We start from the raw sequence: 12,431 nt of genomic DNA on the forward strand, positions 1-12,431 counted from the left end.
AGTAGTATTTCGTAATCGCTTGAAATAAATTACTGGCAGTTTGAGGAGATATAAAGGAAGCTTATTTACGCTTCTGTTAGTTTGTCATGCTTAAAAAAAAAAAAAAAGCCGTTAGACTGAACAAAGCTATACTTTTCCCAGCACGGGATATTCGAGGTTGATGCAATACAACCAAGAAGTTTTACAATTCAGACGCATACCCGAGACATTAGGTCATGCTTACTCGGACCAAGCAAAGGAAAAAGTATGTTTTAGCCTGATTGTGACTAGGAAGCAAACATGCATAGTATACTGCGGTTCTTCTCTGATAGGAGTTCTACCCTTGGTTCTTTCGTGTTTACTGGAGGGTAACAAAGATGCGAAACGGTCGCTAAGTGCCTGTGTTGATAAACAGCTTCCAGTTAAAGTGTAAGAAGTTATGGTTTGCAGGCCGATCAACCAGGTGTTTCAATGTACTCTCCCCAGCTTTGCATACCACTAAAGGCTGAGTGCTATGTTTGATATCCGAGGGCTAAGCGCAGAGAGTGCGCCTTGGCTGACATTCATATCATTTGCTTTGTAGACCGCTTCATATCAGTCCATATACAAGTACAATGTTTGCTTAATGTTGTACAGGACTTTGTGGATATTATAGTTAACAATTAACACGTATTTGAGGGTAATGGTAGTCTGTGCTTTTAGCACCCAACAGTAGCTGGCAATGTTTATTGAAACCTTGATTATTTTCATGGTTTGCGTCAACAACCACCTGATGCATTTTACACATTTCTGTGCAAGAATTAAGAACTACTTCAGTGCAGGTATCCTTGTTCCAAAAGAGGTTTCTTTCAGTAGTCTTGGCACCGTCCTCACTGTTTTGAATGAGTCCAGAGTTGTTTTTGAAGGTGTCGATGTTTTTGTAAATGGTTTCAATTTCTTGCCCACTGATTGTGTATTGAATGCTGTCAAACAGGGTCACAACATTTGTTGACAAGGTCCACACTAATAGGTGCTTCATTGGTGTCATATGCATTTAACTGGCGATTGAACGTCTGACCTGGTTATTGTTGACTCATTACAATGTTCTAATGGCAACCTGTGTCCTGTGGCTTGTACTCTAACCACTCTGTGACCTGAATGCTGTTATCTTGCAAAGGAAAAAAAAGGTAATGGAGAATAAGGTCAATGATGTCAGATGAGGTTACCATTATTCTGTTGTTTCTTTGGGCAAATGTCTGCTTGCCCTCAGCTTAGGTTACATAAACATTCATTGTTCCTAGCATTGCTTACATTTCACAAACCAAGTGACTTACTTTACGGCACACCGCTGGCTTTGAGTCATTGAGATTATACTGCTCTGTGCAAGTCACATTAACCTTTTCAGCAACATTTGTTGCTTACTGGGCAATCATCCCAATTAGCTGAGTCATTTTTATTAGCATCAGTTTAGGCTCTCTTTGCAACTAGATACATGCGTACAGTTTACCTCTTTCACTTAGAGGACTCATTCTGGTTGATAAAAGTGATTTTGTTCTTTAGTAAACTAGAACAGAAGCTTATGTAAGATGCCAGATGACTTTTAAACTGGTTTGAATAATCATCAATAGGTTTTAAAATGCATGCACACCTAATTACTGTCGTTTTTCTTTTTATATGTATTGTAATAGAGTAGCACTGTTATTGAGAAACTCAATTCTTATATTTTGAGTTGCTTGTAGAATGTGACAAGGTTCGCTAAATATGATAAACTGTTTGATCTGTGGGGTTAAAAACGATTGTGACAAGCTTATTATGAAGGTTTACAGGTCTTAGATGGTGATTCAGACCTAGCCATTGGTTTGGTTGGTTATTGATGGACAGATACGTATGCTATATTGGTGTGAAGTTAATATCGTTTATAAGTGGTATTTTGAAGTATATTTTGTACTGTTTTGTTACAGGAGATTTATCCTCAATGCTGCTTTGTGACTCAGAATTATTTTCAGTGTGCCATGAGAAGCATCAACTTTGTAGTCTGAATGTCTGAAATCTCAACTATGACCTTCTAAGTGGTAATATTGATGGTTATGTAACAGTTACTCTTTGCTGCATCCCACTGTTCTACTCTCGTCATCGACCTTTGATATTTTGCAATCTTTCTGGTATCCTCAGGGCACAATAAAACGTGCTATTATCAGAGCTGTAAACAAAATTGTTTTTAGGAAACCTAGGAGTATATCAGGTGTATGACAATTGAAACCATGTAAGTGCAAGCTTAATCTCATAAGCTGAGGGTGTTCACTTGAGAGCAGAAAGAGGGGTCTTAAGTCTCGTCATTTTTTGGTGCACTATTCACCATAACTGCCCATTCGGTTGAGAGTGAGAATTTGGTATTTTGAAGAGAGTCAACTTGTCTTACTGCTGTCCAACGTTGCTACTCAAAACAAACCAAGATTCATTGATGTCACTGTCCTCCGAAAAATGGGCAGGATAGTTCTTGCCTCATTTCTTGGTTCCAGAAAGTTTGGTTATGAAATTTCATAGATACTCGAGGGCTATCTCTGCTAGCCATTTCAATTTTTGAAGCAATAAACTGGAGGAAATGTAACTAGCAGACTGCCATACGTGCTGTTTCCATTGGTTACATTAAACCCATCGTCCTATGTCACATCTTGTACCCTTGCTTGTAATGAGGCAACAGCAAGTCTTTCTTCATCTCCTTGACCTTTTCCATTTTTCGCCACAGCAAAGCTGTAGGGGCTATCATATGTACTTGTGTGGGTAACAGTTTATACACCTCTCACAAAAGTTCTTTCTTAATGTTTACCTCCCCCCTTTCTTCAATGAGGAGATTAGTTCTGTAACTCTTAGCTAGATCTTTGTGGTGAATGTAAACTATCGAGAGTGAGGATGTTCTGATGCTCCTCATATTCTAGTTGATTGAAAAGCGTCGTTGAGTTTATATCTCCTTGAAGTCAAGTTTGACTCGGTGGGCTTCATATTTTGATGACTTCTGAAGACTACCCTTAGCGTAGAATTTTGCAGTTAAGATAGTGGTTACTGTTCTGCTTGACATTGGTCACAGGTAGAAGATCAGTTTTTGGGAACTTGTGTGTCTATTTCTCAAATCTCTAGAACCTTGAAAATCGCCTCATCTAGTGGCTTATTAATGCTACTTCTTATAAGCAATTTTCACTAGAAAACGAAGGATTTGTTATCTGACTTCTACTGTTTTCTCACTTGTGGATGAAGACTCATATGGATATAGAGGACTTGAAAGTCTTTAGGTTGAGGTCTTATTCTGAAATGTTTTAGAAACTCGTTAGTGTCATCTACTGTAAGCTTGGATAGGCTTCTTGTCTTCTGGGTAGGTCCGAGAGATTATCAAACCCAGCCGGAGTAGATTTGATAGTTTGTACAGAGCCTTATTCGTTTCTGTGTAAAATTATACAAAACATTTAATTAATGCATCTATATCTCTCTAATTTTAAGTCTGTACCTATTTTAACTTAGTAATAACCTCAGAAAAATGATGTTTTTACTATTGTCTTTCTGTGTACTAACCTGCGACCAAGAGCACTGCCCCCACATGGGCGGTATAGCCTATAATCTGCTTAACAGCTATCCCTACATTTTGTAGAGGGGTATGATTCCATCATCTTCATCAGAATCTGAGCATTGTGCTGCCTACAGTACTGTTCCACACAATTACGACCACACCTCATAACTTTTTCATGCACAAGTGACGCGCACGTGTTTTGGTGCATTTAACGTGCAGTCGGTGTGTATGTGTCTAACTGATCTTTGAGGCCATTACCTTTATTGTACTAATACTGCCAAGTATAGTATCTTTCTCCACCATGCCCTCTGTTTTCTCACAACAGTATTTCTGTATGAACGCTGTCGATGGGCTGCATATTTTACTATATGAATAAATCGATGGTGTTCCTCTACGAATACCATAGACCCCAGAGGTGGTCTTATGGTGCTTAATAAATCAATGGTGTTCCTCTACGAATACCATAGACCCCAGAGGTGGTCTTATGGTGCTTAATAAATCGATGGTGTTCCTCTATGAATACCGTAGGCCCCAGAGGTGGTCTTATGGTGCTTAATAAATCGAAGGTGTTCCTCTACGGATACCATAGCCCTCAGAGCTGGTCTTATGGCGCCCTTACGTACTTGGGAGTAGACGGAGAGATGTCTGATTTGCTACACCTATTGTGACAACTTTTAGGGGTAGGTATGCTCTATTCCACCTAACCCTCCATTATATACGCTACTTAAGTAATGACATAACGTGTATTTCCTTCGTGTGTTTACCTACAACAAATAGCATTATATTAACCTCATTTTATTGGAGAGCAGCGTGTTTATTTCAGTTTAATAGACGAGTTAATATATATTACGTTCTGCACGCGTATTTCCTTTTTAATAAAATACTGTTAGTGAACGTGGTGTTACTTTATTTCATCCATGTAGATTTACAGTTTAACACTCGTGTTGTTTCATACACTGGGCCTATCATTTTTGTCGTTAGTGGGATGGAATTTTTATAATTTTGTTCCCATTTAACTGTTGTTATGACACAGCCTTCCTTTCTTTTAAACTGAATGGCTAACAAAGATCACAGTAGTTACGTTACACAAGGTGTTTGTGTATTCTTTTAGTTTTATATTCTTAAAATGTTTTGATAAAGAGGATCTTTTTTATTATTATTGAAATACAGTTTCCTATATCCAAGTGACACGATTCTTGTTTGGTTAGTGTAGCATGCTACACAACGTTGTTGCGAACACTAGCAATAGATTTATGATGAAAACTGTTGACAAAACAAAACATCTTTTCAAGGTTCTGAAGATGGAGTGAATGAATTCTGAAACGTGAGAATACGGTAAATAAAATGATTTCTTATGTTTGTTTTGAATTTCGCGCACAGCTGCACGAGGGCTATATGCACTAGCCCTCTATAATTTAGCAGTGTAAGACTAGAGGGAAGGCAGTTAGTCATCACCACCCACCGCCAACTCTTGGGCTACTCTTTTACCAGCGTATAGTGGGATTTACTATTACTTTATAACGCCCCCACGACTGAAAGGGCGAGCATGTTTGGTGCGACGGGGGATTCGAACCTGCGACCCTCGGATTACGAGTCGAACACTTTAACCCACCTGACAATGCCGGGCCTATTTGTTATGAACCTTTGTAATAGTCATTTAGTATTCGTCAGGGTGAATTTTTTCACTGTATCGTGTGTAAGTAATTCAATGATATTTAGTTGCTTGTTTTTATTTTTATTAGAGAAAGGGAAACGAATTGTCATTATTAAATGTATTCATATCAAACTTTAAATCATTTGAAGGTAACCCACATATTAACGAACACAATGTGGTAGAGCAAACTGAACTGGAAATTCATAATTTTACATATGAATTCCTCATAAAAACAAAACCCTTTAGAGAATATATTGGATTGATTCATTAGCAATTTAGTTTGACCACCTGGCAGATCCCCCAGTGGCACAGCAGTATTCCTGTAGACTCGCACCGCTAAAACCGAGTTTCGATACCCGTGGTGGACAGAGAACAGATAACCCATTGTGTAGCCTTATGCTTAGTTCCAAATAATCAACCACCTGGTGGTATTTTCTAATACTTATATTAATTATTATATATCACGAGATACAGCAAGCATATTCTTAAATATTAAGAGATACTTAATGAGTCAGTTTTAAACTGACAGCCACGTAAAATAACCTTCATAACTGCGTGATTTTAACAAAGAAAAATATGTATTTGAAGCAATAAAACATTTATGAATGACATCATCATCATGTTTCCCGTTTAAAGTTGAATGAAGACGCTGTGTTTTTTTTTTTTATAGCAAATTCACATCGGATTACCTTCGAAGTCCACCAAGGGGAATCGAACCACTGATTTTAGCGTTGTGACTTCGTAAACTTACCGCTTTACCAGCGGGACCATAAACACGATTCGTCTCGCTGAACATATTTGAAAAGTGCATTTTTTATATATATATTTTTTTTGTAACTGTAGAGTATTTATGATTCAATATATGTATTCGTTTTATTCTCTATACGAAGAATGTTTAAATTACATACTCTTTAGAGAACCGGTTTGTTAGGTTTCATTTCTCTTCAACGTTGTTGCTTACCGCCTTCTGTCTGTTAAGTGTATGTGTATTACAGTTTAGTTTCTGTGGTTTCAAAGGTAAAACTTCTAATAATTCAGTTTTTTTTTTTATTTCTGCTGTAAATTCGTTTGAGAAATTAATCTTTATTCGTAATTCGTTCCTGAGCATGCGCGCGCGCGCACGCACGCACACACACACACACACACGTATGTATGTATGTATATTTTGTGGCACGGTTTACATAATTTAGCATTTAGTTGCGTTGGGAGAAAAATAAACATTTCTCAGTTTGGTTGTTACACTTTTTCGTCTTTGTCACATGGACGCGACTTATTTTGAGTATGCACTTGTTTTACCAGGAAGAAACGATTTGATAACAAATATAATCAGAATCCAACCAGTAGCCATCCTGAACGAAACACTTGTAATTACTTAGGAACTCCTTTTCCCTTGCCAGTGTAAGGAAATTACAGGCTAGCGGCGGATAACTGCATTGACCTTGAACACTCTGCCATATTTCATACCAGCGCCGTGGCCTGTCCTCAGGCCCCCTGGCGGGGCGAGCCCACTAAATAACTGAATGGTCAACTAGGAAAAGCTAGTTCGTGTGTTGGTGATTAAACGTTTCTTTTCACCTTCCGGTCACTATATTGACAGGACTAGAACATAACTACTTCACTAAATTTGTGTGGTAAATTAGGCCTTTCAAAGAAGAACCAGAATTGCCACATTTTACTTTTAACAAATTTTTATGTTTAATACAGAACTTCCAGCACATGACATTTTGTAATAAGCCAAGAAGCAACGCGTAATTAAAACAAAATCGAACTAGTTCGACAGAAGGTTCCAATATGACCTTGTGGTTAGCATACTAGAATGTGAATTCGATGGTTAACGGTTCGTATTCCGTTGCTGCAAAATCGCACTTTGAGGCAGCGGGTATGTTGTAAGAGTGGTGTTTTAAATCCCAGTGATCGAATAGAGTAGTCCAAGAGCTGGTGTGTTTCTTCAACTGTCTGCCATGCCCTGTAATGTATCAGTTTACAATTAGGGACAACTAGCGTATACTCGTGCGTAGTTTTACGCGACTATCGGAATCATAGAAAGTATTAAAAGGAAATATCTAATCAAAATTCACACACTGAAATGAAACTCGGAAATGAAACTCTCAAAGATGTGAACTCGATACAAATAATTTCACCTTGTTTTAGATGTCTGAAATATTCAAATGAAGTGACATTGTGAAAATTCGTTCAGTTCGAAAAATCAACGCATTCCATAACCAATAAATATTACTTTGGATTTCGTCAGTACTATTAACTGATATTTAGGCTTCGTAAACCACCCTAACAACAACTAAAACAGACATATTTGGGATTTATGCCTTTCTTTGATTCACAGTGTATGAAATTTTATATACCGTGACGAAGAATAGTTTTATTTGACACATAAAAATTACCTGTACAGTTTTTGTCACTATAAATAAACCAGTTTACTCAGACACTTACTGTTCTATGTATTATAAGACCACAGTTTAAACTGCGTTACGTCTTTCGCAAAAAAGCCTCAGATTAATACTGTGTGAAGTGTCTATCCCTATGAAGTATGTACGTTTTTAATGCCTCTAAACCCTGTCTTGAATACAATCTCTCGTGAAATCTATTGTATTTTTAATGTTTTATCGAATACGGTGGGTAGGTGAGAGACGCTGCATTCACTTGTGAATATTTGCCGTTTTTGTTCGCGTGTTACGACACTCGTTGTAAAGCAATTATGGAATCGCGAATTTTCTATATAAAAATACACAAAGAAACTCAACAATAATTGGTGGAATTCACTGCAGTATTAGTGTTTTGTATTGTATTTTTTTTTGTGTATGTGTATCATATGTTGGTGGGACCAATGAAATCTGTGATCCCCATATAAGTAATTTATTGCGTACATAGTTTTAAAAAAATACCAATAGTATTTGTAAGGACCACATCGGCAGTTCTAGGCCTACCACATCGGCAGTTTTAGGCCTAAAGTTAATTGCATTGCATTACTCCTTGTATTTGGTGATTAGTACGTTTATTCTGAATTTTTTTTTAATGCTTTTTGATTGTAGAGAATATTTATAACGTTAAAAGCACTAAAGATAACAGTGACATTCGTATTATTTGTGTTTGAAATACGGCAGGTTGAATGTCAGATTTTAGAAAAAGTTTTGCTTTGATAAAAAAAACAACAAAAACGTCTTAACTACTTTCTTATTAAAGTTCAGACATCAAACTACAAGCTGTCAAAGTTAATATGATAAGAAGGGCAATTGTTTTACATTTATTTAGTTTCGGCTCGGCTTTTCATAAAAAAAAAAAAAGGCTTAGATTCACTCGCTCCATAGGATTTAGTTGTTGCTATTATACATTTAATTGGGTGTTGTTTTTTTCTTACTGCACAACACGGACGATTTTTTGCTTTTCTTCTTTTGTTTGCACCACGGCAATTTTAAAATGCCTTTCTGTTTTTGTTGGGAATGTAAACGCTTATTGTTGTTGAGAATACTTATTTCTGGAAATAAGTTCAGAAGGATAATTTTGCAAGCCAACGCCTCCCAGTGGCACAGCAGTTTGTCTGAAGATTTACAAAGCTAGAAACCGGATTTCGATACCCGTGGTCAGCAGAATACAGATAGCCCATTATGTAGCTTTGTGCTTAAACAACCTTTGTTTGTTTGTTTGTTTTGAATTTCGCGCAAAGCTATTCAAGAGCTGTCTGCGCTAGCCGGCCCTAATTTAGCAGTGTAAGACTAGAGGGAAGGCAGCTAGTCATCACCACCCACCGCCACTTCTTGGGCTACTCTTTTACCAACGAATTGTTGAATTGACCGTAACATTATAACGCCCTCGTGGCTGAAAGGGCGAGCATGTTTGGTGCGACGGGGATCCGAACCCGCGACCCTTGGATTACGAGTCGAGTGCCTTAACCACCTGGCCATGCCGGGCACTTAACATATTACGAACGCATAACGGATAATTCAGTGTTATGTTCTAGGGTTACAGCCCCCCGCTAGTACAGCGGTATATCTCCGGATTTACAACGCTAAAATCAGGGGGTTCGATTTCCCTCGGTGGGCTCAGCAGATAGCCCAATGTGGCTTTGCTATAGAAAAACACAAACACAAACTCTAGAGTTACAAGTAAGCCGTGTTCATTATAAAAGAATGGAGTTCTAATCGTTATTAATACTGTCGTTCGTTTGTTTGGAACACTTGTTCTATTTTTATATCACAACAATCTGCTATATAAACTGATAACTTGCCGTGAGTCGTTTAGAATCCTCTGATAGACAGAACTGTCAGTTGGTGGATTATAATATAAGTTTTATATATTTTTTAAACAAATCAATCCTAATTCATCTCGTTGTTTTCCAGATGGAACGAAAATGGTTCAACGAATCTAGAATAAAAAAGAAACCATGCGGAGAAGGTATTCCAAACCTAGAGTTCCACCGTGGTATCCTGTTCAACCTAGAGAGAGCCCTATTAGTCGCGTGAGAGATCCTGATGCACGTGTTTCACAGGTACAAGTTGACAGATCTCACTTAATCCTGTAACCTCCATATTCGTAATTTACAGCATTGGTATTGACACCGAGTTTCATTTTTATTTCTATAATGACTTTGGTAACCAAAGTGTATTTTTCCCTTTCAGGACTCTCTTTACCCATAATGCATTTTGATATGAAATGTCGCGGACTGTTACAAGCATTGCTGTATCTGATAGCTATTTATCACTGAAACTCTTTGAACACACACCTCTCCATTTTTTTTCACGTGACAGCTTAATTTTAGTATCCTCGTGATATTTAAAAACGCAGCAGTGTATTACGGGATTCACGTGCAAGTTTAAATGAAACAAACAAATTAGTAGCTGAGATATCTAATCAGTGCATTTGGCAATATATATGTTGATATAAAAGATAAACCGGATTTTATTCTTTTCTTTACCATTTGTAAGATACTAACGTCAAATTTGATTCATACATAAAATTACTTTTCTTTTTTATTTTGCTGTAATTAAAAGGTTCCCGCTTTTGTAAACGGGCGTGTTTTTTAAAATCTTACTCATAGGCAGGCCGGATTAAGCCTATTTAGGGCCCAAGGGCTAATGTGTTATAAGGGGCCCATCGATGGAATTATATTTTAAAAAATTCAAGGTTAGTGGGGTTCCCAAAGCCCTTGGAGCCCTGGAGCTGCAGCCCCATCAGCTATTGCGTTAATCCAGTTGTGCCGCTAGGTGTCCTAACGTAATACTTTTTCAGAACTTTTTACAGTTGATTATTTCCATTTAGTGTATTGGTTCTTAGTTTGAAATTACCATTGTATATTATAAAATTAAGATAACGTCAGAAGGGGGCTCATTGTGATGGTTTCTACTTGATTTAAATCTAAAGTATATATATATATTTTTTTTTCTACTATGCTATTTTTAAACTTTAATAGTTCCTTCCGTCCCTTTTCGGAATCGTTTCTTTAAAGAACCATTATTCTTACCGCTGTGCTTGAAAGAAATTCTTAAGATCTTTTACTGTAAGGTTCTTAAGAATAAAACCTGGGTTCTTCAAACTGTGATAACATCTTTTATTGTAACGTTTATAAGATAAATAACTCGCACGGTTTAAAATTTATTTTTAGCTACAAAATGGAAATTAAAAAGACATATATTTTGATATTCCATTACTTGTCTATGTTCTTTACAGTTTTTGAAGTACAACAGTTATATTAGAATTGCGTTGGCTAGTATATGTAAAGCATAAATTGAATAGAATTGCGTTGGTTAGTAAAGTGTGACATTTTATATGTCACAAGATCTGTTTAACCCGAACTTTTACAGTATGTACCCACATGTATCTGCGATTAAAAGTGGTAATATAGGTATTTATATGCAAAAACACAGCTTCCGATTATTTATCTATTCAGTTAGAAACATTTTAATCGAACAGACCATCACAAATCCATCGCAAGTTCAGAAATATTCATTAACGCAAACATGTCATTCCTTTGGCTGTTTTTGAAATCCAGTTTAACATTTATATTCATTACACGTGAATTATCTGTATTATAAAGTAACGTGTGTCTGTATGTCTGTAACGACAATTTCTTCAACTTCTCAACCTCTGATCACTAAGAACTGTCGGAAGTTTCTGGTTATGCCCCAAAGAGATTCTAGAAATCCATCACTTTATTAAAGGTTTTTGTTGTTTTCTACCAGCACGACAGCCAGTTTTTCCGATCCTTGCTGCTGTCTTTTTTTTTCTGATTCTGATTGTCATGGATCTTTCAGGGGTTCTTTGGTATTGCTCAAATCTTCAGGCTGTTTAGAAGCACTAACATGAAGACAATAGCCAGTATGGGTGAAATTTTCTTTCCGAAAATTTTATATTACTAAGAAGACGTCCGTGGCAAATGTGGAACACGCACCCAACGTCCCACTATTTCCATGAAGCGAAGGAAACATTCTGGTTGGTGCCAAAATGTGGAAATATTCACGAACTTGCACTTTGGACCTGATGATAGATGCATTTGATGATCCTTTGGAACTGTCCTACGGTAGCTTAGCAGTATAGCTTAATGACTTGTATAACGCTAAGATTCTGGGTCCAATATCAGCGGAAGGCACAACGTAGATATACCATTGTGCAGTTCTATCCTAAAACAAAGAAATCTTTGGCGCTGTGTCAAGTTTTGCGTCGTTATTGTGGTATAAAAGACATGTTTTTGAAATGCACTATTTAGTTCATTGAATATTTAAATTACTTAAAAGCTGGTTATAAAATATGGATCTGTTTCTGTCCCTTTTATAATATTACCTACTAGAATCGTCGTGATAATTCTAATTCTGGTTTATCGCTAATATTTTTATTATTCCAGGACCCCCATCCTTTTACTGACGATGACCTCGAATGCTTGGACATTATTCTTTCTGCTACAAATCTTGGTAAGTTTCCATGATTTCTTCTTATCTTGCTTCGCCAGGTAATGAAAGTTCGGGGTAAAAAATAAAAATAAATAAATTACGCTGTTTCCGTTTTATTTTTGTTGTTGACAGAATTCAATGAAAAGTGGGTACCAGACCAATTATAATACTATTTTATCTTATATCGTATGTTCTCTTACGTTTTGAGACTATAAAGACATTTGTTGTATTTCATGTTCGACTGTTGTTTATGTGAAACATATTTGATATGAGTTGCATTTGAAATATTATAAATGTTTCTACATGCACTTCTCACTTTGTCTGTGAACTTTGACAGGTAATATTTATATACTTTAGCATGTTT

At 36.8% G+C, this 12,431-nt stretch overlaps 1 pseudogene across 1 annotated transcript in view; it reads left to right on the top strand.

Annotated features, from left to right (window-relative positions):
* The window catches only part of LOC143231867 (uncharacterized), a 101,002-nt pseudogene that overhangs the window by 27,918 nt on the left and 60,653 nt on the right, over positions 1-12,431 (top strand). The window contains exons 2-3 of the transcript XR_013017244.1: positions 9,524-9,672; positions 12,022-12,088. The product of XR_013017244.1 is annotated as an uncharacterized LOC143231867 (transcript). The remainder of the gene's footprint in view (positions 1-9,523; positions 9,673-12,021; positions 12,089-12,431) is intronic.

This window comes from Tachypleus tridentatus, chromosome 11 (genome assembly GCF_004210375.1).
Source record: "Tachypleus tridentatus isolate NWPU-2018 chromosome 11, ASM421037v1, whole genome shotgun sequence".
NCBI lineage: Eukaryota > Metazoa > Arthropoda > Merostomata > Xiphosura > Limulidae > Tachypleus > Tachypleus tridentatus.